Genomic DNA, 21,023 nt, shown 5'->3' with positions numbered 1-21,023 from the left:
CCAGCATCTGCCCATACCCCACTGGCACTGAGGCTATGCAAAGAACCCTGAGGGCTTTGTGATGCAGTCATGTGATGTAGGCTGTGGGCCAGAGGGGCAAGGCACACCCCCTCAGATACCTCCCATGTCCAACAGAGAAAGGAAAGCAGTTGTTACCTCTATCCACTTCCATCTTTAAGACCTGGGTGAAAGTTCACAGCAAGGGGGATTGGGAAAGGAGCTGAATTGTACTTCTGAAAATAGAACAGTATTCCACAAAGAGACCAACAGAATACTGGGGGGGGGGGGGGGGGCAAGACCCTGGGACCTCATCCTAAATCCACAGCTTAATCAGAAAAACAAACCACATTCTACTACTCCACCAAGCTAATGAACTTCTAGGAACAATAAAGCAAAATTTCAGAAAAAAACAACAGCCTGTAAAAAAAGAAACTTGTGAAGGCATAAATCAAAGGACGATCATTCAGAAAGGCAAAGAGGATGGATATCAGAGGAGGGAGAAAACAGGAACCTACCACAGGACTCTGAAATACTCTACCCTGCAGGGTCTCAAAGCAGATGCTGAGACTTATAGCCAAACTTTTGGCAGAGTGCAGGGAATCTTGTGAAAGAAGTCAGTAAGACCTGGAGAGGACAGGAGCTCCACAAGGAGAGCAACAGAACCAAAAAATCTGTGCCCAGGGGTCTTTTCTGAGACTGATACTCCAACCAAGGACTATTCATGGAGATAATCTAGAGTCCCTGCACAGATGTAGCCCATGGCAGTTCAGTGTCCAAGTCGGTTCCATAGTAATAGGGAACAGGGACTGTCTCTGACATGAACTCAGTGGCTGGCTCTTTGATCACCTCTCCCTGAGAGGGGGAGCAGCCTTACCAGGCCACGGAGGAAGACAATGAAGCCACTCCTGATGAGACCTGATAGACTAGGATCAGATGGAAGGGGAGGAGGACCTCCCCTATCAGCAGACTTGGGGAGGGGCATGGGTGGAGGATAGGGAGGGAGGTGAGATTGGGAGAGCAGGAGGGAGGGAACCACAGGGGGGGATACAAAGTGATAAACTGTAATTCATAAAAATATAAATAAAAAAGGAAAAAATCAAAGGGAGAGTGAAGATTTTGAATAGAACAGATACTAACTTCCATTCTAATGCAAAGTATCACTAAGAGAATTGAAGCCTGAGGTACTCTGAGGGAAACCACAATGATGTGGGGGGAACAGCCCAATTCTTAACTGGATTAACTCAAATCCCAGCATTGAAGACCTAGTAGAAAGACATGCCCATGCAAAACATAAAAATTATGCACCTTCATCTCTAGCATTGTACAAAGTACAAAGTACACAGTAAGTCAGGCTTGCAACAATCATATATATATATATATAAATTAAACCACAAGGCATAAGAGAACACAGAGAAACAAATGCTCAGAAAACATAAAAGAGTCAGACACAAAGAGATACTGGAATAGTTTAAATACTGTTAAGCAGTATGTTAGGCTTCCTGGCCCAAAAAACATAAAAAAAAACCCATATTAGCAACTCCAGCAAAGAAATGGAAACTATAAAGAGGAATCAAGTAATTCTGACACCAATGGAATGCTACCATTTAAGAGAGATGGCCACTTCAATGGGTTCATCAACAGATACAACTCAGCCAAGGAAAGCAATTTGTGAGCTTGAAGGAGGGTCAATAACGTGATGGGGGAGAGTCTAATGAATACTAAAGATCCGTAGTGCAGTATCAAAGATCATGAGGTACTATAATTAGGATCAAGGAAAGAAAAAAGACTAGGACAGAAGTACTTGAGGAAATGATGGTTTAAAATATCCCCCAAATGATCATAAACCGTCTAACCACATATGCCAGATAATCCAAGCAAAGGAAGATAAACAACCAAAAAATGTAAAAAAAAAAACAAAAACAAAAAACAAAAAACACATATTTCTACGTTATTACCTCCGTTACTTAGTAACACTAAAGATTAAATTCCCAAAGCCCCGTCAATGCCACCCCTTTAAAGTCCAAGTCCGTGATTATAAGAACACTTACTACTCTTGCAAACTACCTGGGCTGGGTCCCCAGGACTGAAGTGACAGTTTGCAGTTACCTAGAATTCCAGTTCCAAGGAAACTGACATTCTCTGCTGGCCTCCATGGGCTCCCGCATGCACCCAGGCACGCGGACAAGTTTAAAAAGCAGTCTTTTTAAGAAAGAACACCCCTCTGCCAAAGCGATTTAGAGGTTATTCAGTACGATCGTCATTCTAGAACGCCTCACTCTATGTTCAAGTCTCCACTGTGTGGTCTACTGGTCAAACTTCTGTCCCAAACCTGTACCCCCCGGTAGGAGAGGCCTGGGAAACATTTTCCAGTAAAGTAGGGCTTATAAATTAATTCAGAGGTAGAAAGAATATTCAAAACTACTGGACAATCCCAAAACGGCAAAAAGCCTCCTAACTAATTTATATAATGGCAAATTAATTCTTTGGTTAAGTTACTGCATTCCCAGAGTGTTTTCATGTGATGGTACTTTACCTCAGTCTGGTAACACATGTGAAACTAGTTTGCCAGTCTAAAAGTCCTAAGTGGTAGCCTAGGCACATGGTAAGTCCACAACATCTTCCAAGAATGACAGTTTTGCTTCACAGTAAAGGAGGAGGGAGGGGGAAGAAGAGAAAGACAGGGAGACAGAGATGGGGTCAGAGAGATTATTAAGAAGGAGGACAATACCATTACATTAACTAGAACAATAAATCACGAAAAGGAACCCTCCGTTTGTTTATTCTAACAGTCATCAGCCTTGGTATTTTCATCCACTGTGCTATGTACACTGGTGGGAGAGTTTGCAGCACCCCACAGGGAGCCATGAGTACCTGTTCGTGTACCAATGTGGGGCCAAGGACAGCACAAACATGACCGTAGGCAGGTGCCTAGAAAGACATTTCTACAGGGTTAACACAAAGGGAAATTCAGTAGAGAGGTGTCTAAGATAGAGGAGAAGCCACCAAACAAGGAGGTACTGACATGACGTAGGAGATGGCAGAAAAGAGGCACCTTTGAAGGAGAACTGTCTACTGAGTACTTCCATGTGCCTCATGCTGAGCCTACACTATGCTGTCATGGTTTCCAGCTCAAAACAGATACCATGGGATCTTTTTCCTAAGACCCACCACTATTTCAACTACTAGTTTTAGTATTCACATACTCTCAAAGGCCATAGTGAAAGAAAACCAAAACCCTAGGAAAATGTGAGGCATTCAATACATGAATTCACATCTTTGTTACTGTTATTTTTGCAGTTTTCTTGGGTTTACTTCCATACTTGTCGATCATTGTCTTGAATATCTCCTCTTACAGCCCATTCCTTTAACCTGACATTTCTGCACCTCTCTTAAGATTCTTTTCACGGACTCTCAAACCACTCTTTGTCACTTTATTTTGTCTTAAGTCTGCCTGGGCCACTTGTACCCTGCTTTTCCATTTGAATGCACTATTACCTGGTGCTTTAGTCACTGTATTTAGCTTCTCCTGCTGGCTTACAGAACATCACCATTGCTTCTGTTGATGTCAACATTCTCTCAGTTGGCTGAACAATAACAAGCCATTCAAATACCCAAACTGTTACCCTAGCATAAGGTCAGCCAGGAAAGTCTCAATTTCCTTTACCCAGCCAGCACATATAGAGACAGACTTCAAAACACACCTCTAAATCAAGGACATTAATTCTGGAGACTAGAGAAACAACTAGGACAAAAACATTGGTTTCACAGTCTTAATTTGGAAAAGAAACAATTACTTTCAAGTACATGCCCTGGGCTGGGCAAAAGTGAAAAAAAAATAACATAAACCATTTTCTAACTCTTCAACTCAACCACCAAAAAAGGGAGCAAGAGAGGGCCACCAAGGTAGTTAAGGAAGTGAGGGAGGGAGGCAAGGCAAGGATCCAGACAGTCCTGAAGAGAACTAATAGGCTAAGTTCAGTTAGTCCACGAGGAAGAACACCCCTATCAGTGGATCTAGGGGGATTTACAGGGAGAAGAGGGAGGGTACAGTGGGATACAAAGTAAATAAATTGAAATAAGTAATAACAATAAAGAAAAAATTTTTTTTCAAAAAAGGATGGTTCAAAAAAGCCTAAGAACCAATGCTGAAAGTAAGCTAAGTTAAAGGCGGTATCAAAAGGTCGGCTACAAAAAAAAAAAAAAAAAAAAAAAAAAAAAAAACGGTGGAAGAAGGCGATGATGCTGTGGTTATTGTTTGCATATGTAGAGGGAGAAAGTTGCAATAGCAGCATTCCATACAAGTAGGAGCTAACAATTCTAAACTAATGACGACCTGAACCTCATGCAGTCAGCAAGGCAAAACAAAAATCTTGTATGGCTGAAGACAGCCTTAAATTTAAAAACAAAAAAACTACAACAACAAAACCTAAATGTCGGGCAAGGCAGTATACACCTGTAATTCAAACTCATTCTCTGCTAAACGCAAAGCTACTTGAGACTTTGTCTCCAAAAAGAAATCTCCTAAACACGTTAGGATGCTTACTGTAGGAAAATGAAATAAATCCGGATATTGAAAATAGCACCCCTGCAGAGCATGAGCACACATAAATTAATCTGAAAGCAAAATGTGTGACACCTGGGCTGGATGTCTAAGTAGGTTAAGAGCAAAAGGCCTAAGTTCAGATTTCCAGTGCATGTGTGAAAAAGCCAAGTGTGGCCCTTCATGTCCCTAACTCCACAGCTGCCGGGCATCTGGTATCACAGATGAGAGGATTGGCTTAGGGGCGCTGGCCAGCCATCCAAGGTTAAGGTGGAGAGCGCTAGAGCAGGGTACCAGAAATTCTCCTCCGGCTTACATCATCCACTTCCACATGTGTACACACTGAGAAAGTAAAGAATAAAAAAAAAAGTCTGACACACAATACTGTAATATAAAAGACAAAGTCGCAAAGAAACGAGATTTGAAATGGTACTCTTCCTGAAGTCTGGTACCCCTAAACGTTATTAACAAAATTACTTAAAGACACACACACAAATCACAAAATAGGAAATGAACAACACACGTGCTAAGAAATGTTAAACCAGATACAATATGTTGCATTTGGAAAGACAAAAGAATAATTCAAATTTAATGTTGATATTTAATAAAATGTTTCATTAAGACATTAAATAACTTCAGCATATAAATGGGATTTGGGAGAACCAGCAGCAGAGTTTTAAATTTAAATAAGGAAGAGAAATATAAAACTGTTAGAAAAAAATTTAATTCAGTTATAAATAGAAATGACATTCCTATATAAGGTTAACAACACGGTGAAGAAAAAAAAAAGACTCTTTAGAAAAGTAAAGGTAGTTTCTGTAAAAACAATGAAAAGAGTACCACAGATGACAATCAATCAAGAAAGCAGTTGCAAAAAATTTAATGAGATGAAAAGAATATTTTATCTTGCAGAGATTATGACCTTTTTGACAAACTGTTGAGACTCCATTGAGCTGAAAGTTAGCTTTTTTGCAGCCATGCATTTCACATCACATCCTTGTTTAAAATCTCCAACAGTTCCCCAGGAGACAGGAAAGCTATTAAGCGTTTTCAGGCTCTGGCCTCTGCCTACTTCTGCTCTGTCTTTGTCTTTCCTCCTTTCTAACCATTTTAGAAGTCTTCCTTCATAGAATCATGAGGGCCTGGAGAGACAGTTCAGTGATTAAGAGTGCAGAATGCTCACGTTCAGTTGCCGGAACCCATGTCAGGTGGCTCACAACAACCTGTAACTCTGGCTCCAGGCATCCAACCCCTTCTTCTGGAATACTGGGCACTCAGAAAGAGGGGGCTGAAGAGATGATTCAATAGTTAAAGGGTGCTTGTGGATCTTGCAGAGGACCTGGATTCCGTTCCGAGTAACTCCATGCTGGCTCACAACCATCTGTAACTCCAGCTCCAGGGGATCTGATCCCCTTTTCTGACCTCTGCTGGCACCAGGCACAAATGTGGTGCATGTAACATGCATACAGGCAAAAACAAGCAAACACATAATAAATCACGCCGACAATTAGCATGCAAGGGCATTAGATAGTATTATGGCATTTTCTTCTGAGACGTTTCTAACTGTATTTTTCATTACATACAAGGGGGTGTCTGTGCACAGGAGTGCACAGGGATTAGAGCCTAAAGTTGCAGGCTGTTGTGAACCATCTGACATGGGTGCTGGAACGGAATTTGAGCAGTCTGTACTCTTCACTGCTGAACCATCTCTCTAGCCCCTCCTTAAAGGCATTTTCAGAGCAATGTGTTTTGGTTTTGGTATATTCTCTTTTCATTATATCTTCCCTCGTCCGTCTCATCCTCTTTCTACATTTCCCCTAATCTCCTTTCAGATCTCATGTCACATATGTCCTTTGGTCCTCTCCTGGCCACGCCTCAGCACTTCTTTTTATCTCCAGGTCTCCTTTGTGTTTTAACCATTTAAACATTATCTTCACTAATACACATGTATATCGACACACACACACACACACACACACACACACACACACACATATATGTAACAAGCTACATGTTTTTCAAAAGCCTCTGACTCTCTCACCTGGTCTCAGGGTATTTGCACCTACTGTTTTGGAGAATTTCCCAATCAAAGCAACCCTCCTTCTCCTTAGAATTGACTTAAAAGTTCCCTAAGGTGCCCTTCCTCCCAACCCTCAGAATAGGTCATCCACCTTAACCATGTTATTTGCTTCCACAGGTGACGTCCTTCCTCCTGCCTCCATCTCAAAACCTAACTCTTAATTAGAGGGCAGAGCCACAGTAGCTACTCATGACACATTTGTAAAATGAAGCAAAAACAGATCTTAGGATGGAAGATAGGTTGTCCTACAAAACAAACAAACAAACAAGCAAACAAAAACAATGCAGTATGAGATTCCAATTTGCACAAAATTAACCTCTGTTTACATCAAGCAATTTCAATAAGCACAGTTAAGAACAGCCTTCTCAGTGATGCTCTCTTGAGAAGCCCATGCCTTCATTCGGGCATATCTTATTTTGTAATGAGTGCCTTTCTATTAACCATTCCCCCCACACACACTTGCCACCTGTCACCCATCACCACACTTAAATCTATGTTTAAAAATATCTTTGGCGGCTGGAGAGACAGCTCAGCAGTTGAAAATCATGGCTACTCTTCTAGAGGACCTGGGTGCAAACCCCAGCACCCACACGGCAGCTGACAACAAGTTTCAGGGGATCTGACATCCTCTCCTAGTCTCCACAGACATGCATGTAATGCACAAACATACCAGTAAACAAAACACCCATACATATAAAAATAAATAAATATATTTTAAATCCCTTTTAATAAACTCAAAGTCTGCTTCAAAAACATAAAGAAAATATTTTTCGTGTATGTATTATACAACTTGAAGTTTAAATTTAGATGTATCATTCATAATAATGACTAGCAATAAAAATCTGTATGCCCCACAAGAACCTTACAAGCCAGGGAATGTCTGGGAATATAGATAAAGTGTAGGGTATATAGCTCATCTGAACCAACTCTGACAATTTCTGAAAGATTCTATTTCTCAGGAAACTAGTTTCTACAGCGAGCCAATGTCAGGGTAATTTGGCAAATCCAACCCAACAAGTTTTCTTCAGCTTCCATTTATCAACATTTTGTGAGGCACAGGGGTGTTGTATGTATAGGTACACATTCTTGTGTGTGCATGTGTGTACGTAGGTGTTCACACACGCATGGAAACCAGAGGTCGACATGTGGTGACTTCCTTTACCATTCTGCACTTAATGCAACAAAGTCTCTCAATAAACTTGGAAACATTGATTCAGCCAGACAGGCTGGTGCATGAACATCTGGATTAACCTGTCTCTACCCCATCATCACCACTGGGGATACAAGTGTGTGCTCTTCATCATTTTTTTAAATTGAAAATAGACTTTTTTCCCCACAGTGTATTCTGATTAGTCTCCTCTCCCGCAGCTCCTCCCCAACACCCCACCACTCACTCAACACCCCCGCATGTTTCTTCACTCTTTCTTCTCTCGTGCATTAAAAAACAGACATCTACAAATCAGTGAAATAAAGCAAAAACCACAGTAGGACAAAACAAACAGAAAAAGAGCCACAGAAAACCAAAGGTAACACATACACATAAAGACACAGAGACGCACACGTTCGAACATACAGAGCAAAAGACCTGTACAAGAAAAAGAATAAATAAATAAATACAAAAATAAAAAGCCCAGACTGAAGAAGAGGAAGAAGAAAACAGAGTTTATCTTTTTTTTAAACATGAGTGCTAGTGACTGATCTTACATCCTCATGCTTGCATAACAAGTATTTTACCAAGTGTCCCATCCCCCTAGACCAATTTATCACCATTTTTTATTTGCCACATATTCCTATGTTTCATCTGATTAGTGTAACTTAACCCCATTTTGCCAAGAATCTAATCTTTAGGTATAATACAAAGATCTGTAACTGCAACTTACTTCAAATAATTGAAGGCAATCTGGTTTTGTTTTGTTTGTTGTCTCTATCATCTATAAGTGTCTATTTTTAGGAATATTAACATTTGTATTAGGTAAACAAATGTACAATAGTTTACTTAGTATGATGAATGTAGTAGTTCCTATTCTATGAGCACAATAAGCATGTAACAACCAAGATAAAGTACTAGAAACATAAAGCTTATGCTTAGAATTTTCAAGTTGATCACAGTGCCAGAAACCTCATGGAAGGAGAGAGTGGTAGAAAGACCTGGAGGGGACAGGAACTCCACAAAGAGAACAACAGAACCAAAATATTTGGGCCCAGGGACGCCTGCAGAGACCAATACTCCAACCACAGACCATGCATGAAGAGGACCTAGACCCCCCTGCTCAGAGGAAGCTGCTCAGTGTCCAAGTGGGTTCCCTAGTAAGGAGTAGAGGGACTGTCTCTGACATGAACTCAGTGGCTGGCTCTTTGATCACCTTCTCCTGGGGATTGCAGCCTTGCCAGGTCACAGAGGGAGATGATGCAGCCAGCCATGATGAGACCTGATAAGCTAGGGTCAGATAGAAGGGGAGGAGGATCTCCCCTATCAGGGTATTAGGGAAAGGGCATAGGGGGAGAATAGGACGAGCAGGAGACAAGGGGGTCTACATCCGGTATTCAAAGTAAATAAACTGTAATAAATAAATAAAGTTTAAAAATGTGATTCTGTAGCTAATAGATATATATGTGGACTTCACAGATATTCTAAATGTAGACTTTGTTGTTGTTTTTTAAAACAGGGTTTCTCTGTGTAACTCCGGCTGTCCTAGAACTCACTCTGTTGACCAGCCTGGCCTCAAACTCAGAGATCCACCTGCCTCTTCCTTCCTAGTACTGGATTTACAGGTGTATGTCATCACCGCCCAGCAAGGCAACCTACTATGTATCTGATGGGGAGCTTAACCTTCATAAGGGTCCCCCAGCAATTAGAGTAGGGACCGTCTCTGACATGGACTCTGTTGCCTGCTTTTGGATCACATTTCCCTAGCTGGACTGTCTTGTTTGGCCTCAGTGGAAGAGGATGCACTTAGTCCTGATGTGACTTGAAGTGAAAGGGTGGGTTGGTGGTGGGGGTTCCCCTTTTCTGAGGAGAAGAGGAGGTGGGAAAGGGGTAAGAGAGCAAGAGGGTGCAACTGGGGGGAGAGGAGGAGGAGCCTATAACAGGGATGAAAAGTAAATAAATATAAATTTATAAAAATAAATGATTCAGTGTGGGTGCTTTCTGCCAAACCTGACTGACAACCTGGGTCCAATCCCAGGAACTCACACGGTAGAATGAAGAACCAACCCCTGAAAACTGCCTTTTGTCCTCTACACATTCCATGTATATGCATAGACACGAATATTTATAGATATTTATGTACTTATAAATAATAAATAGATTAGATAAATAGATACATATATACATACATAGAGATCTAAGGGCTGGAGAGACATCTTAGTAATTAAGAAAGAGTACACTCTTACACAGAATATGGGTTCAATTCACTCACATTCTAGCTCTAGGGGATCCAATTCCTCTGGAATTCTTGGGCATCTATACTCATGTGCTGACATACATACACATATACAGACATACACATACACGCATACATACATAATACACACATACATAATTACACACACAAATAAAACAATTAGGAATAGTGCTACCTCAAGATCCAGCTACACCACTCCTAGGCATATATCCAAAATATGTTCAAGTACACAACAAGGACATTTGTTCAACCTTGTTTGTAGCACCTTTACTTATAATATCCAGAACCTGGAAACAACTCAGATGTCCCTCAGTTGAGGAGTGGATATAGAAATTGTGGTATATCTACACAATGGAATACTACTCAGCAATTAAAAACAAGGAAATTATGAATTTTGCAGGCAAATGGTGGGAACTGGAAAAGATCATCCTGAGTGAGGTATCCCAGGAGCAGAAAGACACACATGGTATATCTTACTTATAAGTGGATATTAGATATATAATATAGGACAATCATACTAAAATCTGTAAACTTAAAGAAGCTAATCAAGGAGGACCCTGGGTAAGATGCTCAATCTTAATTCAGAAAGGCAAAGAGGATGGAGATCAGAAGAGAGAAAACAGGGAACAGAAAAGGAGCTTACCACATAGGGCCTCTGAAAGACTCTACAAAGCAGGGTATCAAAGCAGATGCTGAGATTCATAGCCAAACTTTAGACAGAGTACAGGGAATCTTATGAAAGAAGAGGGAGATATAAAGACCTGGAGGGGAAAGGAGCTCCACAAGGAGAGAAACAGAACCAAGAAATCTGGGCACAGGAGTCTTTTCTGAGACTGATACTCCAACCAAGGACTATTCATGGAGATAACCTAGAGTCCCTGCACAGATGTAGCCAATGGCAGCTCAGTGTCCAAGTGGGTTACCAGTAATAGAAACAGTGACTCTGTCTGACAAGTACTCAGTGGCTGGCTCTTTGATCACCTCCCCCTGAGAGGGGGTGGGAACAGCCTTACCAGGCCACAGAGGAAGAGAATGCAACCACTCCTGATGAGACCTGATAGGCTAGGGTCAGATGGAAGGGGAGGAGGACCTCCTCTATCAGTGGACTGGGGAAGCGGCATTGGAGGAGAAGAGTTAGGGAGGATGGGGATGGGAGAGGATGGGGGAAGGGGCTACAGCTGGGATACAAAGTGAATAAATTGTAATAAATAAAAAACTTAAAAATAAATCTTAAAAACTTAAACATACTCAACCACGTTTTATTCGCTCTCAGAAGCCTGTTTTCTTGCTATCAAAAAACACTATCTAAAGTTGTTTCAGGACTGGAGAAGTGGCTCAGCCGTTAAGATGACTTGGTGCTCCTGCAGAGGAACCAGGTTCCTTTTCTAACACCCACATTGGGTGACTCACAGCTGCTTGCAACTCCAGGTATAGGGAATCTGATGCCTTCTTCTGTATTCTGCAGCCACTGTACATATAGGGTACACCCAAGAACCCACACCTACCTAAAACACAGACAAATGAGTTATTTCCGGACATCGCCTCATGTTAATATTTCACATAAGGCTTCTCTCTTAGAAAGGATAGAAAAGGAACAGAAATAAGTATATTCATCCCTGTTAAAGATTAGAAACACTACTTCAAACCAGTTATGACGGAACTGACAGTAATCTATTAATATCTGACGAGCATTATTTGTGCAATCTGTTATTACAAATCCAGACCCAAAGTTACTGATTTACCGGCCTAGCACTTCGAAGGGTCACTTTCCCACAAGAACTGTTTCTCTAAAAGTTAGGCACAGTTTTCCAAATACTTCTAACCAAATAATTTTCCTTTAGTATGCGTACCCAAAAGATAACATGTAAGCTAACCCTATAAGGAGTGCCCACATACATCATCAACACACGAGGCAAAGACCATTATCTCACAACATGGCAGAAGTTAGCTCTTCTGTAAAATTTTACCATGTTCTCTACTCCCAAGCTTGATTTAGTCTCCAGGCCACATAAATGTTAACTAAGAAAAAAAAATGATGCCAAGGAAGAAAGCCATGACTAGTACCACAATCTCGTCTGCAGCAGCACAGGGAACAGAAAACCTTTGGGTATTTGGAGACAATGAAAGCTGCTGGATACAATGCGCTGCTCTATAGCATGCACAGCCGAGATGATCGGTCAAGGACAATCAGAGCGCAAGTAAAAGATCAAATAGTAAACAGTACAATGTCACTGGCTTAGTATCAAGGAAACCAATTATGAGTTTGATGTCTGCCCATACTCTTATATCTGAGTTTTCCTTATACTATAATTGTAGGATTTTTCCCTCAGTTTCTTTTCTATGCATCTCTGATAGATCATGAAGAACAATGTTACTTCATCTGCCAGCTTTATAAAGAGAAGAAACCAGGACTGGAAATGTGGTTCAGTTGCCCAGCTTGTTTGAGGCTCTGGATTTTCTTCTAAGGATCGTGCTTAGGTTAAAACTTGAAACAGGTCTGAAAGGTGGCTCAGTAGATAAAGGTATTTGCCCCTAAGCCTAATGAGTTTAATCCCCAAGACCCACATAGTGGAAGGAGAGACCTTATTCCTGAAGGTTGTCCTCTAAGCTACACATGCATGTTCACAAACTCACGTATACATAGAAACATATATACACACGCCAAATAAATAAATGTAATAAAAATTTAAAAATTGAAACCCCAAAATTGTGGATATGTGTAAGATATGTTTTAAGGATATCTTTTATCATGTAGAAAATTGTTTTGAGAAAGATGGATATATTCTGAAAATTGATACTAGTGGCTAAAAAACTAGATAAATTTATTAAAGAATGTTGATAACTATACTTTTATAAGAGATAAATTTGCTGGGGGGCAGGAGCACATGCTTTTAATCCCAGGACAAGGGAGATAGAGACTGCTCTATCTCTGTGAGTTGAAGGCCAGCCAGCTCTACACATTGAGCCCGTCTTTCAAAAATAAAAGTATTCAAGTACCAGGCACAGAGATAACCTAGAACCCCTGCACAGATGTAACCCATGGCAGTTTAGTGTCCAAGTGGGTTACATAGTAATGGGAAGAGGGACTGCCTCTGACATAATCTGATTGGCCTGCTCTTTGATCACCTCCCCCTGAGGGGGGAGCAGCCTTACCAGGCCAGAGAAGATGACAATGCAGCCACTCCTGATGTGATCTAATAGACTAAGATCAGAAGGAAGGAGAGGAGGATCTCCCCTATCAGTGGACTTGGGGAGGGGCATGCATGAAGAAGGGGGAGGGAAGGTGGGATTGGGAGGGGAGGAGGGAGGGGTGTATGGGGAATATAAAGTGAATAAAGTGTACTTAATAAAAAAAAATAAAATAAAATTATACATCAAAAAAACAAGGTGAATTTCACATGATACGTAATTAAAATTATAATTTATGTAATTTTATAGCATTTAGTGTATTCACAATATGAAAACTTATCACATCTACCATCTTCAAATATTTTATCTCAAAAAACAATCCACCACCCATCAGTTCCTAATCATTCTTAACTCAGCCCTTAGCATTTTTACTTATTTTTCTGCTTTAGATTTGGATTACTGTATCTTATATATTTTAAAAAATGGAATTACAAAACTTTATTTTATAAAAAAATAAAATAAAAGTGTTAAACTGGATATTGGAAAGCTGTACTTTTTAGACAAATCAACAAATAGTGTCAAGGCTCTATCCACGCACAACCTCTCTTGGATCTGGCTAAGATGATTTCTGGCCCTGAGGCTTTAAAATAGTCATCACTAAATAACAACAGTGATTTTTAACAACGAAAATACAAGATGAGGTTCTTTCCCATGAATCTCAGTGTTCTTTGAAACTAAGCTTAAGCAGTTTGGCTGTCTTAATGATGGGCCTTGCTTTGAAAACAATAGGGCAGTAAAGATGACTCAGACAGGGAAGATATTGGCCACCAAGCATGATCGCCTGACTTCCTGAGACCCACATGGTGGAAAGACAGAACCCACTCCTGCCAAGTCATCTCTCTGACCTACACACAAGTGTTTTGGGATGTGTCTGACCCACTCACACAAAATAAATAAACATAACAAAAAGGTAAAGAAAAATCAACATCATTATCAATAATCCTTTTCCTTCTCCTAAACAACATCACCACTACCACCACAAGATTTTAAGTAGAAAACTATATCTTTTAAAAACGACAGGGCCTGTGGCTAGCTTTAAACTCACTATGTAGACAAGAAGGAACTTGATTATCTAATCATCCTGTTTCCCAAATGTTTGGATTACAAGCATGTGGCACCACACACTGTTTATATATGGCTAGAAATGGGGGCTTCCTGAATGCTAGAGATTACAGATCTCTCTTCCACTTCCTATTTATGTGGTGCTAAGGATCCAACCCAGAGCTTTGTGCAACTTAAGACAAAAACTCTACTCTATCTCAGCCTCAAAATTCAACTTTCAGGATAAAAGATTTCATAAGAATTCAATCTCCATGTATTAAAAAACGAGAATAAGGAGGACCCAGAGAAATGAATCCGTGGTTGGGAGGGCTTGCATCTCTGCTCTTCCAGAAGGCTACAGTTCATTTCCCAACACCATATCAGGCATTTCAAAACCTCCTAAAACTCTAGCTCTAGGGAATCTAGACACCCTCTTCTGGCCTCTTGGATACCCACACACACATACACATAATTTTAAAAAGAAAATTAAAGAAACATGAATAATATACCTCTTTAAACTTTATCTCTTAATTTTATTTTACTTCGGTCATTATAATTACTGAAAAGATGTCCACCTACAAACAGCTGCCACTTCAAGAGTATATCTAGCCAGGCCTGGTAGTTCAGGCCTGTGCTTGAAGCTATGGGCAGAATTCTGCATCAAGGCAGGAAAAGATTGTTCAAGTCTTGCCTGGGATACAAAGGGTGAGTTCAAGGGCCACCAGGCTAACTTACTGAGAGCCTTCATTGTGGAAGAAAAGTGGGATAAGGAGGATACTATTAGAAATTATACCTAGTAGTAGAGTACTTGCCTAGAATATGGAATATCCTGGGTTTGATCCCTAGCAACACACACATACACATAAAGACAATTCAAAGGGCATCCTCATAGTCTTTATTAGTATATTAAATTCCATCAGCCAGTGAAAAGCTATAATGAATATGCGGAAACATGAAGCACCAAGTTTTTTAACCAGAAACAATTCTCTCATTTTGGACATACACGACTACACGTACAACTTTCATTTATGAAGGACTCAAACCAACAAGGCTGTACTTTCAAAAAGGCTGTTCTTCTGGTTGCCTTAACCAGCAGTCTTAATGGATCTAGTCCAGTCCCCCATGTCACAGAAGGCCAGGCAGCCTTGCCAGTGAGGTCTATGAAATCCAGGAAGCAAATTTATACCTCTAGGACTCCCCAGGTCCAGTGTACAAAAAGAACTCAAAACAGGCTTTAGGAACCACACTCTCAAAGAGAAGCAGAGTGCATGGCTTGGAAAAGCACAATTTCAAGTCAGACTGGTTTGTATGGCAATTTTCCCTCTTCTGCTGACTAGCTAGCTAATATGTGTAAATTATTTCTGAGCCTTTCTGACATGTATATGGGAAATAAGGAATACATCTACCTTGGAGAAAGGCTGTGAACACACATGCATGCATGTGAATAAATAATTTGCCACAGCAGCTGGTATTCAGTAAGGGTCAATAGATGTAACATTATGAAAATTATAGAGCAGAGTGACTATACAAAAGAGAGACTGCACCCAAAACTTAACTCTGATGAGAATTACGCAAAAAAAAAAAAAAAAAAAAGTCTTTAAGTAAAAAAAAGCTTAACTCAAAATTTCCAAGAGCCTGGTCCTACTCCAACTAAGTACCATGCATGGAGATAACCTAGAACCCATGCACAGATGTAGCCCATGGCAGTTCAGTGTCCAAGTAGGTTACATAGTAATGGGAAGAGGGACTGCCTCTGACATAATCTGATTGGCCTGCTCTTTGATCACCTCCCCCTGAAGGGGGAGCAGCCTTACCAGGCCAGAGAAGATGACAATGCAGCCACTCTTGATGAGATTTGACAGACTAAGATCAGAAGGAAGGAGAGGAGGACCTCCCCTATCAGTAGACTTGGGGTGGGGCATGCGTGAAGAAGGGGAAGGGAGGTGGAACCAAGGGGAGGAGGGAGGGGCTTATGGGGGGATACAAAGTGAATAAAGTGTAATTATAAAATAAAATTAAATTTAAAAAAAATAATAATTTTCTGTTAATTTCCAAATATGAAATGTTTAAATGTTAACCATCTCTTTAGGTTGAAAGTCCTCAGTCTCCGTTTTCATATCCACTGACAGAATTGCCTCCCAAATTCCTATCTCCATTTAAAGAAATGTATAAACTCAAATGAGAAATGAGACCCAATCCTTGAATAATTCATTAATGCATGCACTGATCCATATAAAGAAAAAATTCTCAAAAATATCAAAATATTAAATCTTGATCAAGCATAGTAGCTCATACCAGTATTCCCAGGAATCCCAGCACCTGGGAACAGAGGCATAAGGATTACCACAAGTTCCAGGCCATCCAGGCATACATAGTGAATTAGTTTCAAGCCAGCCTGAACTATAAAATGAGACCCAATCTGAAAAATAAACAAAACAAACACAAAAATCCAAATGCTAAAATTGTGAATTAGCAAAAACAAATTTTTAGCCTTAAGATGGAAAGCAAAGCAGATCCTCATAAGGAGAGCTTAAATGCAGACTACTGTTCCACTCACCTCTGGTGCTAGGGATGTAATTCAGGGCCATGTACTCGGCCTCTGAGTCACAGTTCCAGCTCTAAATATTGCCTTGATTGCATTATTTTCCCTAAGTTAAAATATGTGGTCCAACTGACACAATTATCGGATGGTAAACAACATTTGACATTTTATCTTCTCCTCTGTCATGAAATTTGATGTTACCAGAAATAAAACCTTAAGATCTAAAATTATCTGATTCTGAGTAAAAAGTCATTGCTAATCAGAAAATAACGGCATACTTCAAGTCTCTATGCACTAAAGTGAAGGATTATATAAAAGCTTTACCTCCTATTTTGGATCTATGCAAACGAATTGCTTTGTTCACTTTAAATGACTCATGTTATTATTTGACAACAATTTGTTATACTAGAGTGCGATACTCTCACACTAACTGCCAAAAATAAAGTTCTGTATTAGCACACATTCGAACAGCCAAACATTAAAATAAAAGAGATAATAAACTGTCAAAGTGAAAAAAAAAAAAGGATAAATTTTTTGGTTTTGTTTTGTTTTTGGAGACAGGGTTTCTCTGTGTAGCCTTGGCTGTCCTGAACTCAATTTTTAGGCCAGGCTGGCCTCGAACTCAGAGAGATTTGCCTGCTTCTGCTTTGCAGAGTACTGGGATTACAAGCATGTGCCACCGTGCCTGGCAAGGGTGAAATTTTTAACAGGTAAGAAAATATTCCTCTATTTGTTTCTTTATAAATTCCCCACATTTTTATTTCTCAGCTATAGCTCAAATTTCCTATTATAAAGTAAACTGAAATGCAAATCATACTGAAAAGCTACTTTCTGCAAGAGGAGCTGCTATCATTTGCAACAAGGCAACTGTGGCTGAGACTCTCTCATAGATTCTTAACCATTGTGGAGAAACAGGTTGGGGAAAATGCATACTTAGAAGAATTTTCCACCTCTGTATGTAAGGTCTATAGTGTAAGAATACTGCACCTTCCAAACAGAAAATGCCATGGAAAGTCTTGTTCTTCTCAAATGTAGACTATCTGGAACAGAATACATTTCATTCACAATAGGTGAGATGTCCCTGCAATTTTTCTCAATGGAAAAAAACACTTTCCTTTAAAATACCCCAGGGAACACAGAAGATGTATCTCTGATTGAAATAACTCCAAGAATATACAATGGTAGACTTAGTTTGGACACTTGGATAAACAACAACAAAATCAAAACCCTGAGAAGGGGAGGGGGGCCTTACCTATATCATTAATATAAGTCTGGGCAGTGACAAAAGTAATGCTCCCTGGGGAAGGGATTTTTTTTCTGAATAATTTTCTAATATATCAAGTTCTTTCTAAAGCTTAGGAGCTATGCGAAATCAACACAATAAGGGCAGTAAACTGTTTCTGGGTCTACCTAAGAAATGAACCATTGCACTGATTAACTTTAAAAGGCAAGCCAATTCAAAAGGATTTGATGCCCTTTCCAACACAGGAGTCCTCTTTCTAAGTACTCAGAAATGGTGGGCTATTAAACACTCTTGGAATGGTTAACTTTATTTAGCATGCCTCTTTTGGAGTTCTAGTCTTTAATGCAGACAAATGGTATTTTTCTCCCCAATTAGCTTCTCCTGCACTTGTGCAATGCCCAGCACACACATTGTTGGCAGCGTTTTGTTCTACAGCTTCTCTCTTCTGGCTCCTTCTTTCTTCTACCCTCCTTAACTCACCGCATCCCACCCCCCAACCCCCCCAAAAAAGATTTCCTTCCCAAATGGTCTCCTCTCAGCCTTTGTCAACAGAAAACACCCACTGGTGGTGTCAAATTGGTAATACCGCTGCAGGCTTTCTTACTCCCTTTCCAGCATCAACGCCAAAAATGCTCCAACCTAAAATAGTACTTTTAATAAAGAAATGAAAAAAGGCTTGCTAGGTACTTAAATATCATATTCTCAGAAAAATGGAGGCCTTTTACGTTTTTTTTTTTATTATTAATGAATCCTAGCTGGGTTGTTAAGTGCAAGATTATACTTCCCCTTTCAACACCAAATATTCAGGGATAAAGAAACGCAGCCTCTTCACATTTTAGGAAAAATAATTGAAAATACTTAAAGAAATGAAAAACGAATTTCCATCTAAATTTTATGCAGTTTGTAATTCCAAAGTGTTTCCGTGAAAATGCTTTTTTTTTTCTTTTTTAACCCTACAGCAAGAAACAAACTGGAAGTGTTCCAGCAGATATTACCTAAAACCCTAATCCTATAGTCTATACATATTTATGCCTCCTGTTTTCAGTCAAATGCTTTCAGACAAATTAATCTGTGTAATCTTTTACACTGCCTACATAACCATTATGTTCAAACAAGCCTAAATCAGATGCACGGAAAGAAATTATTCTGTGTCAATACTTTCTAAAATCAGCTTAAATTTCAGCCAATTAAAAATAATTGTGTTAACAGAATACTGATCTGCAACTATTTAAATATCACAGCATCCTTCTAGTCTGTCTGTATAGATACTAAAGCCAGGCTTTTCTTATTTAAGCATCTGTGCCCTACCACTCAAGTGAAGCGAAAAAACAAAACCCCCAATTTATATTGAAATATGCCCAGGTTATTTTTTACCCCTACGTGGGCGCGCGCGCACACACACACACACACACACACACACCCCTTGTCAATTCGAGAAGGACTTGTTCGTTCTGGCAGATGGTTCCAAACCCCAGAACTCAATTTCTATGACGGTCCAAAGGTAGGAAGGTCTGAGAAAGGGTCAATTTCTGCTTCTCTGCCAGCCGTGAACTTCATAGCAAAGCCTGAAACTTGTCCCGTAGATCGTGGCAGAAACCTGCGGGGCTGCAGGCGGGGTGCTCGCCCACCCTCCGTGCAGCCAAGGTCAGAAGGACCGCTGGCGGTTCCAGGTTCTCTGGGAACTTGGGCGGGAGGTTCAGGGCCCTCCACAACGTTAGCGGAAAAGGGTTTCCCTCGCTGCAAGCCCCAGAGAGCCCTGGCCACGGGGGCGGCGGGGTGGAGACACCGCAGACCTGCAGCAGAGGGGAGTCCCGCGGGGTCCAGCTTCGACCCACTGTCCGTCTAACATAAGCCACTGTGTCCCCTGGCACCAAAAAACCCAGCCCCAGCCCTTCCGGGAAGCCCCTCGAGGTGCACGGTGGGTAGCTCAGGGAGACTCCAGCTCGGGACGCCCTCGCCCCGTCGCCCCGTAGTGGAGGGACCTGCACTGCCGCCCCTTCTGGCACCGTCCGGAGTGGACCGACTAGGTTCCCTCTCCAGGGACAAGCGAGCAGACACACAACCAATGTGAAATAGCCTGTCGGGCGGAAGAAACTACTCACCCTGCCCGGTTCTCCCACCTCTAATGAGGGAGCCTCCACTCCCGCTGCCGCCGTCACCGCTTTACCTTCCCTAGCGGCAGCGACAAGTAAGCGAAGCCTCCGGCCCCGCCCTCTCGCCGGAGGGAATGCGCAGCCTAATTTGCTGATTGCCCTGCCCCCGGTCTGTCCATTCGGACCAATTAACAAGCTCCTCTCCTCCCGCTAGATCCCGCCTTAGTCCTGCCTACTTCTTATAGGCCCCAATGAAGATAAAGCGCTCGTGCTCGAGTTCAGGCTTGCGCTCCACGCCCACGCCGCTCGCTCTCGAAACCTCAGAATTCTAGAACGCGGGTTTTTTTATCCTAGCTTTCTGCTACGTGAACGCGCTTGTGCGCGCTCTCGACGCTCCTCCTGGTGCACCAGGTTTGGTTGCCCCGCCAAATCCTAGCAACCTGGGCTGCGAGCTGGGAGAGGCGGGGCTCGATCCTTGAGCCTACATGGGGAGGGGGAAGTGAGGGAGGAGTTGTGGGGGAGATCGTGACTTTGAGTGGGGTGGATGCGGGGGTTAGGGGGGGAGGCCGGGAATCCACCTGTCACTGCGGTAGAAAAAAAAAAAGGGGGAATCCTGCTTGCATCGCAGATATCCTGGCTTCCCTCTCTGGGGACCCCTGCACGGAGTGGGTGAAGGGCGGGGAGCACATTCCAGGCGGGAGCCCGTGCACTGCTTGAAAATAAAGGACGAAGGATGGCTCATCTCGGTTGTTAGTTAAAAAAAAAAAAATTATATCGAAGTCCATTGCTGCTGCCTAACTTGCAGCTGTGCGTGCATGCCTTGCAAACACATTCATATGCACGTTCATCTAGCAGCCCGCGATCCCCTAGGGTGACTTAGGAGCAAAGAAC

The 21,023-nt window shown here is 41.3% G+C and overlaps 1 protein-coding gene across 2 annotated transcripts in view; it reads right to left on the bottom strand.

Annotated features, from left to right (window-relative positions):
* Cdkl5 (cyclin dependent kinase like 5) overlaps nt 1-20,266 on the bottom strand; it is a 187,368-nt gene extending 167,102 nt beyond the window's left edge. For both annotated transcript variants that reach the window (XM_060375214.1, XM_060375215.1), the window contains exon 1: nt 20,142-20,266. The gene's annotated coding sequence lies outside the window, so the exon portion shown is untranslated. The remainder of the gene's footprint in view (nt 1-20,141) is intronic.
* Nucleotides 20,267-21,023: the final 757 nt, after the last annotated feature.

The sequence above is a fragment of the Meriones unguiculatus genome, chromosome X (assembly GCF_030254825.1).
Source record: "Meriones unguiculatus strain TT.TT164.6M chromosome X, Bangor_MerUng_6.1, whole genome shotgun sequence".
NCBI classification, from domain to species: domain Eukaryota; kingdom Metazoa; phylum Chordata; class Mammalia; order Rodentia; family Muridae; genus Meriones; species Meriones unguiculatus.
This window is presented reverse-complemented; position numbering and strand designations above follow the sequence as displayed.